This window comes from Mixophyes fleayi, chromosome 8 (assembly GCF_038048845.1).
Source record: "Mixophyes fleayi isolate aMixFle1 chromosome 8, aMixFle1.hap1, whole genome shotgun sequence".
Taxonomy (NCBI): Eukaryota; Metazoa; Chordata; class Amphibia; order Anura; family Limnodynastidae; genus Mixophyes; species Mixophyes fleayi.
This window is the reverse complement of record NC_134409.1, coordinates 45,753,380-45,770,124: the sequence shown is the minus strand read 5'-3', so window position 1 is coordinate 45,770,124 and position 16,745 is coordinate 45,753,380.

Genomic DNA, 16,745 nt, shown 5'->3' with positions numbered 1-16,745 from the left:
CATGGCATACTGAGTGCAATCGCATGATAAAACAATATTAACCAATATACTTTTGTTCATCCAATTATACGACTTTGACAATAATCTATCTCTTTCTACTAGTATTTTTCCATCACTATACGAGCATGCAGTGATTACTTCCATTTTAAAAAACAAAATTGTGACCCAAACTCTCTCTCAAATTACCGCCCCATCTCTCGGCTCCCATGCCCCTCTAAACCTCTTGAGAAAATTGCCTACACTCGCCTCACACACTTTCTTAGAGCAAACAACCTACTGGATTCTCTTCAGTCGGGCTTTGGCTCTCAACACTCTACAGAGACTGCGCTGACCAAGGTTGTCAATGATTTGATCACAGCAAAAAATAAAAGACATTACTCTGGATCTCTCTGCTGCATTTGAGACTGTTGACCACTCTTTCCTCATATAAATGCTATAATCCCTAGGTCTTGAAGGCACTGTCCTATCCTGGTTCTCATCCTACCTATCTAATCGCTCTTTCAGTGCTAATTTCTCTGGATTCACCTATGCTCTGCTTCCTTTATCTGTTGGAGTACCACAAGGCTCAGTCCTAGGTCCTCTTCTATTCTATATATACACCACTTCTCTTAGAAAACTAATAAGCTCCTTTGGATTTCAGTATCATCTCTATGCAGATGATACACAAATCTATCGATCCTCTCCTGATCTTTCACCATCTGTGTTGTCTCGCTTTACTGACTGTCTTTCTGCCATTTCAATTTGGATGTCTTCTCGCCAACTCAAACTCAATCTTTCAAAAACTAAATTAATAATATTCCCACCCAAAAACAGAAGCTTCCTGCCTGACATTTCTATTTCTGTTGATAACATGACTATAAATCCCACCCCACAAGCTCACTGCTTATATGTTATCCTTGACTCACAACTATCATTTATTCCCCACATTGACTCTATATATAAATCATGCTACATACATCTAAAGAACATTTCTAGAATACCCACATATCTCACACAAGACAGTGCAAAAACCTTACTTCATGTACTCAGCATCTCCCGCATCTACTAATGCAATTCCCACCTTACTGGTCTTCCCAAACTCAGACTTGAACACCTACAATCTATTGTGCACGCAGCGGCTAGATTGATTTTCCTTGCAAACCGTTCTTCCTCTGCTGAGCCACTCTGTCAGTTTCTACATTGGTTGCCTGTGTTTCAACGAATTCAATATAAAATTCTTCTATTAACATACAAGGCCATCAACAAAATTGCACCGACATACATCTCCTCACTTGTCTCAAAATATCTCCCAACTCGACACCTCTGTTCTGCACAAGCGTCTCTCTTCCACTCTCATCACATCCTCCCATTCCCGGTTACAGGACTTTTTTCGGGCTGCACCCACTTTGTGGAATTCCTTCCCCCGCACAGTAAAACTTCCCTCTAGTCTTCAAACCTTTAAGCGTTCTCTGAAAAGCCACCTCTTCAGGCAAGCTCCTGATATTCCTCAACCACCATCTTAATATACCTAGGTTACTCTATTACCACCCTCTACACAACTAACACAAGACAACAACCCTCTGACCAACATTGCTGTATGTCTGGTCACGCAGCCCACTCAATACTTTTATTTTTGCATTCTAGCTGATCCAGTGTGCAATATGATGTAGCACGTGCCCTTGTGTTTCAAACTCCCATTGTCCCATAGATTGTAAGCTTGCGAGCAGGCTTCTCTTACCTCTCTGTCTATATCTATTACCCAGTATTGTTTTATTAATGTTTGTTCTCAATTGTAAAGCGCTACGGAATTTGCTGGCGCTATATAAATAAATGTTGATGATGATGATGATGATAGGAATAAACAGGAAACAGGATCCAAGATGGTTTCTCCTTGATGCCATTCTGGCCATCTTGGATAAGGACAAGTTACAAATACAGAGACCTCTAGTGGTCGGAGGTGCAAATCTCAGAGTAATTCCTTACTGACATTCTACTGTGCCATAGCTCATACAGAAACAGAAGGGGTGGCAGTGTCCTTGTCACTCTCCAGTCTCCACTTACATTGTTCTTGTCACTCTCCAGTCTTCAGTAACATTGTGCTTGTCAGTCTCCAGTCTTAGTGACATTGGTCACACAAAAACAGGGGTAGAAGTGTGCTTATCATTCTCCAGTCTTCAGTCACATTGTTCTTGTCACTCTCCAGTCTCAGTCATGATAATACTAATCCTTCTACGTCATGTGCTAAAGCCTATGTTCAAGTGCACAGTGATTTTAAGTCAGGGAAACAAAATTGTAAAATAAAAGCTTGTACTTTTTAAAGAAAAAAAACACCTCTCTAATAAAGGTGAAAGTTTACTGTAGAAAAACATTAAATTGCCAACATGCCATTCCACCCAAAATATTACCAAGCATACCAGCATCAGATAGCTCCCTTCTCTTGGCTAGATCCCAGCACCTGCAATCTACAATGTCATCATCCTCACCCTCACCCTCATTAATGTGTACATCATCCTCACACAATACTAATTCATCCCCGCTGAAATCCACCATTACAGAAGTCTCTATACTTTGATGTAATTGCTGGTAATGGCCTTCCCCGTGGAATTTGTACTTCATTTTAGGTCAGAGCTGTCACAATTTTTGGGAAATTCTTTTACACCAGACTAAATGTCAAAATGTTGTTGTCACGGTTTGGTATTCTGGGGCCTGATTCATCAAGGTACGCAAACGCATACGCATCTGTGTTTCATACTTTGAGTGACGCAAACTGTTATATTTGCGTTGGAGTTTGAGATTGAGTTGACTTTAAGTGCCGTATCTGCTCTGTTTGCGCTGCGTATGTGGTGTTTTACGTAGCTCAAGTCCCGTTTAGCAGATGAGTATGAGTTTGTGTACCTTGATGAATCAGGCCCCTGGACTCTGGATCCGTTCGATAGGTGTTTAGAAGAACGGATCCTCGGGGAGTATTGTAACACACTGGCAAGTGGTAGTAGCACCCAGAGGGTGAATAGATGACAGATGCATGATAAAAGTACAATCAGCGGTTTAATGATGACTGGATGAATAACAAGACAGTTTCGATATATATATACATATTGTCACGGGCACTAGGAGTCTTTACCCAGGGATCACCAGGTGATAGGCTTACCAGAGCAGTATAGGTGGTAATATGGTACTCTGGTAGCAGGGTGATCACGGAACAGGAAATAGCAGCTGATGAGATGCTCAGGAAAGTCTATGACTAGCAGCACTGGCAATATGGAAGTGGTAATACACGAGGAACTGTATGGACAAAGGACACGTGAAAGTAGTCAGTGGTCTGCGGTAGCAAGTTGTACCACTGCTATAGTGAGGAGGAATGTCCAACAGAAACGAGGGAGTGATGAGAGTCAGCGGTCTGCGGGTAGCAAGTTGTACCGCTGTCTGAGTGAAGGAATGGAATCCAAGTGGAGGTATCCGGGTAGTCAGTGGTCTGCGATAGCAAGTTGTACCACTGCTATGTGAGAGGATAATGGAACAGGTGATACTGGAAACAGGGATCAGTGGTCTGCCTTCAGCAAGTTGTACCACTGAATATATATGTGAGGAGGTGCACGGGGAGAAACTGCAACACAAGATATACACGGGCACCTTGACTTTGAACCACAGTAATATGCACAATATTAATGTATAGATAACTGAGCAATACTGCCAATATAGAAAAGTCTCTTGAAGTAGTCCAGCATAAGTTAACACAGTCAATGATGGCAATAGACTCAGCGGATAGCACACTCCAGAGGAGAACCAACACAGTCCAGCAAGGTATGCAATACACAGCACAGTCAATGAGAAGCAGGCATACCGTGGTTCAGGAGAAGGCAGTCAGACAGGAGTGCAGAGATACCTGAACGGCAGGAGGCCGGCAGGATGCGAAGTCCCTGGATGGGTGAAGCGGTGGTCTAGTAGGTGCAGCGCACAGGTAGGTAGACCAGCAGGGAAACACAGGAAAGCGTGGAGAGCGGATCAGCAGTAGATGAATAAGTCGCGCTGAGGAGTAGTAACAGCGGGTCTCTGCGGGAACACGGAGGTAGCCAATAGCAACCAGCAGGTGCAGTAACGATGGGACACAGGAGAGCAGAGTTGAACTGGAACTGTTGATCACGGAGAATAGCGGGTAGCACCATAGGCAGTAGACTCAGGGAAACACGGGAGAGTTGACAAGAACTGAAGACTGAAGCGCCCAGAGGCAGCGGATAGGAATCAGCCAAACAGTCACAATGAAACACAAACGGGTTGCAGGTTGAAGACTGTAGTGCACGGAGGCAGCGGATAGGAATCAGCAGCAGTCACGATGATGAAACACAGACGAGTTGCAGGTTGAAGACTGTAGTGCACAGAGGCAGCGGATAAGAATCAGCAGCAGTCACGATGATGAAACACAGACGAGTTGCAGGATGAAGACTGTAGTGCACGGAGGCAGCGGATAGGAATCAGCTGGCAGTCACAATCAGGAACAGGTGAATGGAAGTGAATAGGAGACTGAAGTGCACGGAGGCAGCGGATAGGAATCAGCTAACAGTCCCAATAATACATAGTAGAGTTGAAGTGGTTAGAAGACTGTAGTGCACGGAGGCAGCGGATAGGAATCAGCTCACAGTCACGATGATATAGTTGATGGTAGAAGTGGTATGGGAACCACAGGAGTAGAAGTGGTTTGGAAACCACAGAGGTAGAAGTGGTTTGGAAACCACAGGAATCAGCAGGGCTGAATAACGAGGAAACACAGGAACACCTTCAGAGACTCATAGGGAATGAGACTCCAAGATCAGGCAACGTGGTGTTGACCACAGGTGCTTAATATAGGGAGGTTGCCTGATCTGCCAATTAAGTTAAAGGAACATACACTGAAGGTTTGGAAAGGGCTGCGCATGCGCAGTCCCTCAGGATAGAGGACTTCCACGGTTCCTAATAGTCCGGGAAGAAGCACTCACAGTCCGGTGAGTGACAGTACCCCCCCTTTTAAAGGTGGGCACAGAACGCCTGGAACCGGGCTTGTCCGGATTTTTGGAATAAAACTTCTTCAGAAGGGCAGGAGCATTAAGATCTTCAGCTTTGATCCATGAACGCTCTTCAGGACCAAAGCCCTTCCAATGAACGAGGAAACGGAGGACTCCTCGCGAAATTTTTGCATCCAATACCTCAGTAATCTCGAAATCCTCCTCCTGATGAACTTGAACTGGCTGCGGTGCTGAGGGAGGAGTCGAGAAACGATTGATAATAAGAGGTTTGAGTAAGGACACATGGAAGGCATTGGAAATCCGAAGATTCTTAGGAAGAAGAAGTTTAACACATACTGGATTGATAACTTGAATGATCCTATATGGACCAATAAAACGAGGGGCGAATTTCATAGATGGAACCTTCAAACGAATATTTTTGGTAGATAACCAAACCCGATCTCCAATTTTTAGTGGTGGAATAGCCCGCCTCTTCTTATCTGCGAAAGACTTATATTTGTTAGATGTCTTCTTTAAACAGGTTTTGACCTGAGACCAGATATTTTTGAAGGTCTGACAAGCAGTCTCCACAGCAGGAACTTGGGTGGGTGGGAGGGCAGGAAATTCCGGAAAAGACGGATGGTGACCGTAAACCACAAAGAATGGAGTTTTGGATGATGACTCATGGTACATGTTGTTATGGGCGAATTCAGCCCAAGGGAGCAATTCTACCCAGTTGTCTTGGTTGGCTGAAGAGAACATCCTAATAAAAGTCTCAAGATCTTGATTGACTCGTTCCGTTTGTCCGTTAGATTGCGGATGGTAAGACGATGAGAGAGCTAATCGTATGCCCAAAGTTTTACAAAGGGCCCGCCAGAATCTGGAAACGAATTGTACTCCTCTATCTGACACAATCTCAGACGGACATCCATGGATGCGGAAGATCTCTTTAATGAAGTGTTCAGCCAAAGTAGACGAAGAAGGTAAACCGGACAGAGGGACGGAATGAGCCATCTTCGAAAATCTGTCTACCACTACCCAAATAGTATTGTGATTCTTACTTGGTGGCAAATCAGTAACGAAATCCATACTAATATGGGTCCAAGGCTTGGACGGAATGGGTAGTGGTCGCAGCAACCCTGCTGGAGTTCTGCGGGAGGATTTGAACTGAGAACATAAATCACAGGAAGCAATAAACTCTTTGACGTCTCTCCTCATTGAAGGCCACCAGTAACTTCGAGAGAGCATCTCAAAGGTCTTATGTTCACTGGCGTGTCCAGAAAAACGAGAGGCATGGTACCACGAAAGGATTTTCCTCCTCAGGGTAGGAGGCACGAGGGTCTTCCCAAATGGTAGCATTTTGGTGGATGAAGCAGCCAGAGAAATACATTTGGGGTCTAGAATAGCATGGTTGGGAACCTCTTCTACATCAGAGGACGTCACAAAAGCTCGAGATAGAGCGTCAGCTTTCTTGTTCTTAGCGGCTGGTTTGAAGGTTATAATTAATTCAAAACGGGAAAAGAAAAGAGACCATCTTGCTTGACGAGGGTTCAAGCATTGAGCAGATTGCAAATATGACAAGTTCTTATGATCTGTGAAGATCGTCACCGGATGACGAGCTCCTTCCAACAAGTATCTCCATTCCTCTAATGCAGCTTTGATGGCCAGCAACTCCTTGTCCCCGATAGTGTAATTTCTCTCGGCGGGCAGAAGACCCCGAGAGTAGAAGGCACAAGGATGTAATTTTTGTTGCTCCGAGCGTTGGGAGAGAATGGCTCCTAAGCCCACATTAGAGGCATCTACTTCTAGGAAGAAGGGAAGTGTCACATCAGGCTGTCGAAGAATGGGAGCAGACGAGAAGGACTCTTTGAGAATTTGGAAGGCTTGGAGAGCCTCAGATGACCATTGCTTAGTATTAGCCCCTTTACGAGTCAGGGCCACAATAGGAGATGCAATGGACGAGAAGTCTTGAATGAAGCGTCTATAGTAATTGGCAAAACCTAAAAAACGCTGGATGGCACGAAGAGTAGTTGGCTGAGGCCAATGTAGTACAGCATTTACTTTGTCTGGATCCATCTTCAGGCCAACTCCGGAAACTATATACCCCAAGAATGGAATCTGGGGTAATTCGAATGAACATTTTTCCAATTTACAGAACAATGAGTTTTTCCGCAGTCTGGAGAGGACCTCTGCCACATGTTGGTGATGAGAAGGCAGGTCCTGTGAGAAGATCAATATGTCGTCCAGGTAGACAACGACACATACATATAATAAGTCCCGAAAGATCTCATTGATGAAACCTTGGAAAACAGCGGGGGCATTACACAGCCCGAAGGGCATTACTAAATATTCGTAATGCCCATCTCTGGTGTTAAACGCGGTCTTCCATTCATCACCGGAACGGATTCTAATTAAATTGTAGGCACCACGAAGATCCAACTTAGTAAATATCCGAGCTCCCTTGATGCGATCAAATAGCTCAGTGATCAGCGGAATGGGATACCGATTCTTGATAGTAATGGCGTTGAGTCCACGAAAATCTATACAAGGGCGTAATGATCCATCCTTCTTTTTGACGAAGAAGAACCCAGCTCCAGCGGGAGAGGTAGAAGGTCGATCGGACAATCCCAAGAACGATGAGGAGGAAGACGTTCAGACTGAGCTTTATCAAACACATCGGCAAATAAAGCATACTGAGGAGGGAGTCCCGGGGAGGAAGATGTGATGGAAGATTGCTGTACTTTAAGAGGAGTCACTTGAGAAAGACAACGATGGTGACATTCAGACCCCCAAGACGTAACTTGAGGAGTGCGCCAGTCAATCTGGGGAGAGTGACACTGAAGCCATGGAAGGCCTAAGACAATCGGACTTGTCGTAACTGGAAGAATTAAAAACGAAATTTCTTCATGGTGTAGTACACCAATCTGAAGGGTTACTGGAGACGTACTCTGGGTGATGAGACCATTGATGAGACGTGATCCATCTATAGCCGTCACAGTAATGGGTGTTTTTAAAGTGATCACTGGTAGGGACCATTGATTCACTAGTGATTTAGAAATGAAATTTCCTGCTGCTCCGGAATCAATCAATGCCTGTGACTCAAAGGATTTGGTAGCAAGGGAGATAGTCACATCAAAGGCGCAGACTTTAGATTTCATAGACAATGGAGAGGACTCCAGGGACCCTAACTTCACCTCTCCAGAACTAGTTAGGGCCTGGCATTTCCCGATCTCTTAGGGCAAGAGCTGAGCGTATGCGTGGAATCAGCACAATAGATACAGAGTCTATTCTTTACTCTTCGTTTCCTCTCCTCTGAAGATAATTTGGAACGTCCTATCTCCATGGGAATCACAGAGGATGGAGCTGGACGAAATTGAGGATTTGAACGAAGAGGTGCTTTAACAGCCGTTGTTTTCTCAGACTCTCTTTCACGAAATCTCATATCTACACGGTGGCAAAGAGAGATCAAATCTTCTAGTGACGAAGGAAGCTCTTGGGTAGTCAGTGCATCTTTAATTTTATCGGAGAGCCCCTGCCAGAAGGCGGCAACTAATGCTTCAGTATTCCACTGAAGTTCAGAGGCTAAGATCCTAAATTGAATGACATACTGTCCTACTGTATTGGAGCCTTGTCGTAAACGAAGAATGCTGGAAGCAGCGGAGGTCACACGACCTGGTTCATCGAACACACTTCGGAACGTGGAAATGAATTTGGCACTATCTTGTAGAATTGGATCGTTTCTTTCCCACAGAGGGGAGGCCCAAGCCAGGGCTTGTCCGGAAAACAATGAGATAAGATAGGCCACTCTGGAACGATGGGTAGAAAAATTTTGAGGTTGGAGTTCAAAATGGACTGAACATTGGTTAAGGAAACCTCTACAAGTTTTGGGGTCCCCGTCATATTTTGACGGAGTAGGCAGGTGAAGCGTAGGAGCTGTAGACACCTGGGATGGCACTGGGGAAACGGAGGAAAGCACAGGAGCTTCAATATTAGCTGTAACAGTCTGTCCAGATGTTCCTTGGGAGGTTAACGATTGGTAACATTGAAGTAACAGCTGTTGGCGAGCATCCTGTTGCTCCACACGGCTGACCAGATGCTGCAGCATCTCTTTAGCGGTAGGTTCCGTATCTGGGTCTGTCATGGCCTGATCTTACTGTCACGGGCACTAGGAGTCTTTACCCAGGGATCACCAGGTGATAGGCTTACCAGAGCAGTATAGGTGGTAATATGGTACTCTGGTAGCAGGGTGATCACGGAACAGGAAATAGCAGCTGATGAGATGCTCAGGAAAGTCTATGACTAGCAGCACTGGCAATATGGAAGTGGTAATACACGAGGAACTGTATGGACAAAGGACACGTGAAAGTAGTCAGTGGTCTGCGGTAGCAAGTTGTACCACTGCTATAGTGAGGAGGAATGTCCAACAGAAACGAGGGAGTGATGAGAGTCAGCGGTCTGCGGGTAGCAAGTTGTACCGCTGTCTGAGTGAAGGAATGGAATCCAAGTGGAGGTATCCGGGTAGTCAGTGGTCTGCGATAGCAAGTTGTACCACTGCTATGTGAGAGGATAATGGAACAGGTGATACTGGAAACAGGGATCAGTGGTCTGCCTTCAGCAAGTTGTACCACTGAATATATATGTGAGGAGGTGCACGGGGAGAAACTGCAACACAAGATATACACGGGCACCTTGACTTTGAACCACAGTAATATGCACAATATTAATGTATAGATAACTGAGCAATACTGCCAATATAGAAAAGTCTCTTGAAGTAGTCCAGCATAAGTTAACACAGTCAATGATGGCAATAGACTCAGCGGATAGCACACTCCAGAGGAGAACCAACACAGTCCAGCAAGGTATGCAATACACAGCACAGTCAATGAGAAGCAGGCATACCGTGGTTCAGGAGAAGGCAGTCAGACAGGAGTGCAGAGATACCTGAACGGCAGGAGGCCGGCAGGATGCGAAGTCCCTGGATGGGTGAAGCGGTGGTCTAGTAGGTGCAGCGCACAGGTAGGTAGACCAGCAGGGAAACACAGGAAAGCGTGGAGAGCGGATCAGCAGTAGATGAATAAGTCGCGCTGAGGAGTAGTAACAGCGGGTCTCTGCGGGAACACGGAGGTAGCCAATAGCAACCAGCAGGTGCAGTAACGATGGGACACAGGAGAGCAGAGTTGAACTGGAACTGTTGATCACGGAGAATAGCGGGTAGCACCATAGGCAGTAGACTCAGGGAAACACGGGAGAGTTGACAAGAACTGAAGACTGAAGCGCCCAGAGGCAGCGGATAGGAATCAGCCAAACAGTCACAATGAAACACAAACGGGTTGCAGGTTGAAGACTGTAGTGCACGGAGGCAGCGGATAGGAATCAGCAGCAGTCACGATGATGAAACACAGACGAGTTGCAGGTTGAAGACTGTAGTGCACAGAGGCAGCGGATAAGAATCAGCAGCAGTCACGATGATGAAACACAGACGAGTTGCAGGATGAAGACTGTAGTGCACGGAGGCAGCGGATAGGAATCAGCTGGCAGTCACAATCAGGAACAGGTGAATGGAAGTGAATAGGAGACTGAAGTGCACGGAGGCAGCGGATAGGAATCAGCTAACAGTCCCAATAATACATAGTAGAGTTGAAGTGGTTAGAAGACTGTAGTGCACGGAGGCAGCGGATAGGAATCAGCTCACAGTCACGATGATATAGTTGATGGTAGAAGTGGTATGGGAACCACAGGAGTAGAAGTGGTTTGGAAACCACAGAGGTAGAAGTGGTTTGGAAACCACAGGAATCAGCAGGGCTGAATAACGAGGAAACACAGGAACACCTTCAGAGACTCATAGGGAATGAGACTCCAAGATCAGGCAACGTGGTGTTGACCACAGGTGCTTAATATAGGGAGGTTGCCTGATCTGCCAATTAAGTTAAAGGAACATACACTGAAGGTTTGGAAAGGGCTGCGCATGCGCAGTCCCTCAGGATAGAGGACTTCCACGGTTCCTAATAGTCCGGGAAGAAGCACTCACAGTCCGGTGAGTGACACATATATATATATATATATATATGTATAGACAACAGGAATGTGGTACAAGGTGAACAGAGCCACCGGCAATATCATAGGCAATGAGAACAATCAGCACGTAATAAAATATGGCATAGAATGAACAGTCCAGCAAACAGGTGGCAGCAGGTGTATGGTATCAAAATATGACTGCGCACATCAGAGGAGAGAGTAACAGTCCAGGCAGCAATACAGTCACAACCAATGTGGCAGGAATAAAGTACCATACAATGCCTTAATACGCTTTAGATGACACAGGAACAGTTCAGCCGGCGAAGACAACCACAAACAACTTGATGATACAACCTGTAGTGTCACTGAGCCACAGTAGCGAATGCGGAGTAGATGAAGCTTGAACAGAACAGCTCTGATAGATGACTTGAAAGGTAGCGATCTCCGTTACGCAGCACGGCCCATGTAGACAAATGTAGCTTAAGCGATCCAGCCCGTGGAACAGGACTACAACTGAGGCAGTTGCAGCTTGAGCGGTATAGCCCGTGGAGTAGCACACAGCGGAGACAGGTGCAGCTTGAGTGGTTTAGCCTGTGGAGTAGCACACAGCGGAGACAGGTGCAGCTTGAGCGGTATAGCCCGTGGAGTAGCAGACAGCGGAGACAGGTGTAGCTTGAGCGGTATAGCCCATGGAGTAGCACACAGCGGAGACAGGTGCAGCTTGAGCGGTATAGCTTGTGGAGTACCACACAGCGGATACAGGTGCAGCTTGCGCGGTATAGCCTGTGGAGTAGCACACAGCAGAGGCACTGACGATACAAGTGAGAGCTCATGGAATAGGTAGGAACCTATCCAGACAGGTAACTTGATCAACAGACACAGAGGAAAGAGAGGTAGTGCCTTTTCAAGTTAATCCCACTGCTGCTGCTGCTGCTGGGGGTGAATCTTCAACCCAGAACCAGACCAAGAAGAAGACTAGTAGTAGTTTACAACAATTGACTGTTAAACAATCCTTTGCAAGAGGAAACAAGTATGAAAGCTGCCACCCATTTGCAAAGCGGATCACAGATGCCATGGCGACTATGCTAGTTTTAGATCTGCGACCAATATCCATAATTAATGCAGCTGGTTTTAGACAGTTAATTGAGGTCCTGTATCCCTGTTACCAAATTCCATCACGACACCATTTTACTAGAAAAGCAATTCCTCACCTCTACCAGAAGGTTCATAAAAATGTAAGTGTTGGACTACAAAATGCCATTCTACCCACTGTAAGATATGTGGACAAGCGGAACTGGGCAAACTAAAGATTATATGACTGTCACAAACCACTGGGTTGGGGAATTCCTTCAGCAGCAGGAACAGCAGCAGCATGTACCCAACAACGCCAGATTAGTCCAAGGCAGGCTACTCTGTGTATAAGCGGCTTTACTAAGAGGCATACCGATGACAACCTATTTGAAAAACAAAGGGATGTCAATGCAACATGGCTTATCCCTTTTGGACTCTCCTGAGGGTATGTCATTTATGATAACGCCACCAGTATTCTGAGAGCAATACAGCTGGGTGAAATCCATTACATTCCCTGTTTTGTTCATACAATCTACTTGGTGGTACAGAGATTTTGAAAAATGACAGGGACATGCAGGACATGCTGTCTGTGGCCCGAAAAATTTCGGGACATTTTTGGCATTTTGCAACAGCATTTTGGAAATTGCATCAGCTGCAAGAACAATTTATTTTGCTCTGCCACCAACTGAAGCAATAGATGGTAACAAGGTGGAATTCCACACTTTATATGCTTGTGAGGATGGAGGAACAACGCAAAGCAATCCACGCTTACTCCACAAGCCATGACATTGGGAAAGGAGGGGGAATGTATTTTAGTGCAGTGGAGACTACTTTCTGTGTTGTGCAAGGTGCTGAAACGATTCAAAGTAGTCACCTGTGAAGTGAGTTCAGACACTGATAGCTTGAGCAAAGTGATTCCCTTAATTATACTTTTGGAAAAGCAGCTTGAAAAATTGAAGTAGGTGATGAAACAAATAAATTACGCTAAGTATGTCGGACTTGTAGATGAACTACTTTAATCGCTTTGTCAGGATCGAAGAATTATCAACTTCGCTACAATTGGTGACTATGCTTGATCCTAGGTTTAAGAGCTATGTCTTCTCTTTTTTTCCCACTGTCCCAGATCAAAAGAGATGCAATGAACTCCTGGTGAGCAAGTTAACAGCTGAAGTGGTACCTGTCACGACAGCGTCCCTTCCTTCAGTTTCTCAGGCTACTGATGCTAAGAAAAAAACTAAGCTTTCTAAGAGACCCAAGAATGATGCAGATGATTCAGCAGAACATTTTGACATTTGGTCTGGTCTAAAAGATTTGCCCAAATATCGTGACAGCTCTGTCGTAAAATAAACTACAAATTCCACAATGACAGCCTTTACTGGCATGTAGATCAAAGTGCAGAGACTTCTGTAATGGTGGTTTTCAACCGGTATTATTTAATATTGAGTGAGAATGATGTACACACTGATGAAGGTGAAGATGATGACAATGTAGATTGCAGGTGCTGGGATCTAGCTGAGAAAAGGAAGCTAGCTAATGTTGTAATGCTTATTAATATTTGGGTAAAATGACATGTTGGCAATTTTATGTTTTTCTACAGTAAAGTTTCACCTTAATTATAATGGGGGATATACCAAGCGCAGGCTTATTTTTCTCTGGTTTTGTTTCAAAATATTGCCTTTTTGTCATAGCAGCTGTCCATCAAGCCTATTTAAGGCACATTTGGGTGTGGCTCACAAGCCAGCCTTTGCTAGATGTAAACCCCTATACTTGGGAGGTGAGTGCATCTGATTTTAACTGCATTTTAATAGTGTTTAAAGCATATAGGTCAGTGTAGGACCTGCATATAATGAGGTACCCTTGACGTGGGATGCAGGCTTAAGTCTTTTGATCAAAATATGAACTAATACCTCATGTTTTCATTTTGCTAGACACACACAGATATGCAGTTTAAAGGATAAGCGCTGACAATTTTCTTTCTGTTTTCTATACATATATAGGCATTTATATTGCCACGCAGCTGGTACCACATACAATATGGGATATACCGAGCGCGGGCTTGTTGCAAAGCAGCTGGTACCGTATATAATGTGGGATATACCGAGCGCAGGCTTATTTTTCTCTGGTTTTGTTTCAAAATATTGCCTTTTTGTCATAGCAGCTGTCCATCAAGCCTATTTAAGGCACATTTGGGTGTGGCTCACAAGCCAGCCTTTGCTAGATGTAAACCCCTATACCTGGGAGGTGAGTGCATCTGATTTTAACTGCATTTTAATAGTGTTTAAAGCATATAGGTCAGTGTAGGACCTGCATATAATGAGGTACCCTTGACGTGGGATGCAGGCTTAAGTCTTTTGATCAAAATATGAACTAATACTTTATGTTTTCATTTTGCTAGACACACACAGATATGCAGTTTAAAGGATAAGCGCTGACAATTTTCTTTCTGTTTTCTATACATATATAGGCATTTATATTGCCACGCAGCTGGTACCACATACAATATTTGATATACCGAGCGCAGGCTTGTTGCCAAGCAGCTGGTACCATATATAATGTGGGATATACCGAGCGCAGGCTTATTTTTCTCTGGTTTTGTTTCAAAATATTGCCTTTTTGTCATAGCAGCTGTCCATCAAGCCTATTTAAGGCACATTTGGGTGTGGCTCACAAGCCAGCCTTTGCTAGATGTAAACCCCTATACCTGGGAGGTGAGTGCATCTGATTTTAACTGCATTTTAATAGTGTTTAAAGCATATAGGTCAGTGTAGGACCTGCATATAATGAGGTACCCTTGACGTGGGATGCAGGCTTAAGTCTTTTGATCAAAATATGAACTAATACCTCATGTTTTCATTTTGCTAGACACACACAGATATGCAGTTTAAAGGATAAGCGCTGAGGCTGAAGATGATGACAATAACATCTTGCCACTGTAGAGTTAATTGACAGCACTGTTACTTTAGCTGCCTTAAGCCCATTTTTACTTTTTGTGTGGGGGGCCCAATCCAACCAAGCACTTCAGCCACAAAAGTGGCACTCCTTTCCGCTGGAGTGCTTGGTTTGTTAAAGTGTGCATGTCCTTTTTAAGATCCATTATAAGGGTGGGTGGGAGGGTCTCAAGGATAATTCAATCTTGCAGCACTTTCCCTTTCAGCTACCGCTGTGTGGCAAATGTCACCTACATCTGCTATAAGTGCTGAAGTTTCTTTGCAATCATCCTTTCAATTGCTTCTCTCTCGTACGTGTGACCACATACTTTGGTTTTCACTGGGTTTACCATCTCTAACCGCCTGGGCACCCAGGATTGGTCTTGGTCTGGTATACTTCTCCTACTACTTTATTTATAAAACTCTCACATTCCATTCACTTATGTTTCTACTACATTTTCCATACCTCCACTTCTAAATTTCAACTTTGACCACTCAAATTACAGTATGTATATCTGTACCCTACATATATACAGTACATACTATAATTCCAAAGTAATTTATATTTCATTTATTGATAACAATATAAAACTACTGTCGTATATATCACATATAGAACTTGGATAATATATCAACAGAAATGGAATTATATGCCACTGTATTTTAAAGAATAATAGACTGTAGCTATAAGCAGCATATAATATGCAAATAATATACATACACATTCTAAATTTAAATAAAAATTCTGTTGTTCTGAAAGACACATAGACATGACAGCACATCTCAAAAATACATATAGTTTCAAAATTGTTTGTTGCTTATGAAAATAGCAGTCCTCATCATTCTAAGAATCAGCAATGACCATACTTGGGCAAAAGTGAACATCACATAAGCTTCCAACAAAATAAAGGCTCAATACGGAGAAAAACAGTCCACCCTGTTAAAGTGACAATTGGGTATATGTACAGGATACTCATGGCTGATCTTGCAATAAGCCACGGCTGAAGCCTTTAATCTTAAAATGATTAAGGTTTCCAAACAGTATGCATACAGAGTGAATAGATGGCTTTTTCCACAGAGTAATGTAGTATATATGTAGATGATATAATAGGCAGACTCTTATCATGCATGATCAATAGTATGTACCAAGAAATGATTCTCCATAACCAATATAAACCACTGTTTAATATTCACACAATTAATTGGACCCAAGCAGTACAAAGGAAAGCAAGCATGTCCACAATGCTGTTGTTATATATGCATATAGATCGAACACATACAGCTGATACTAACAAGCTGTGGCTGCAGCCTTACATTTGCATACTCTTGTTGTTCTGTTTCCATTTGTACATATTGTGGAAAGAAGGTTTAACACCCCTCATACTGCTGCATAGTTGTCACAATGGCCACTTGGATTATGACAATATTGATAATATCAGAGATAATCCACTGTAACTGAGGTTTCAAGTGCCTATCAGTATTCAAAAAGAGTTGAATTGATCACAATATTAACTCTGTGCTTCTTATGTCATCTTCACATGGGGAGAAAACATTTTCACATATATACAGTCAGGTCCACAAGAGAAGATTAGGATCTCCCTATGTATTTCTCTATATAGTAAATTGGTTGTTAATGCCTCTTGCATACAGATCATGAATCTATATGAAGAATGTTTTCACAATAGTCTGCATGTAGTGCAACTTTATATATATATATATATATTACATACATACACACACATACACATACACACTGGTGGGCAGCCATACACACACA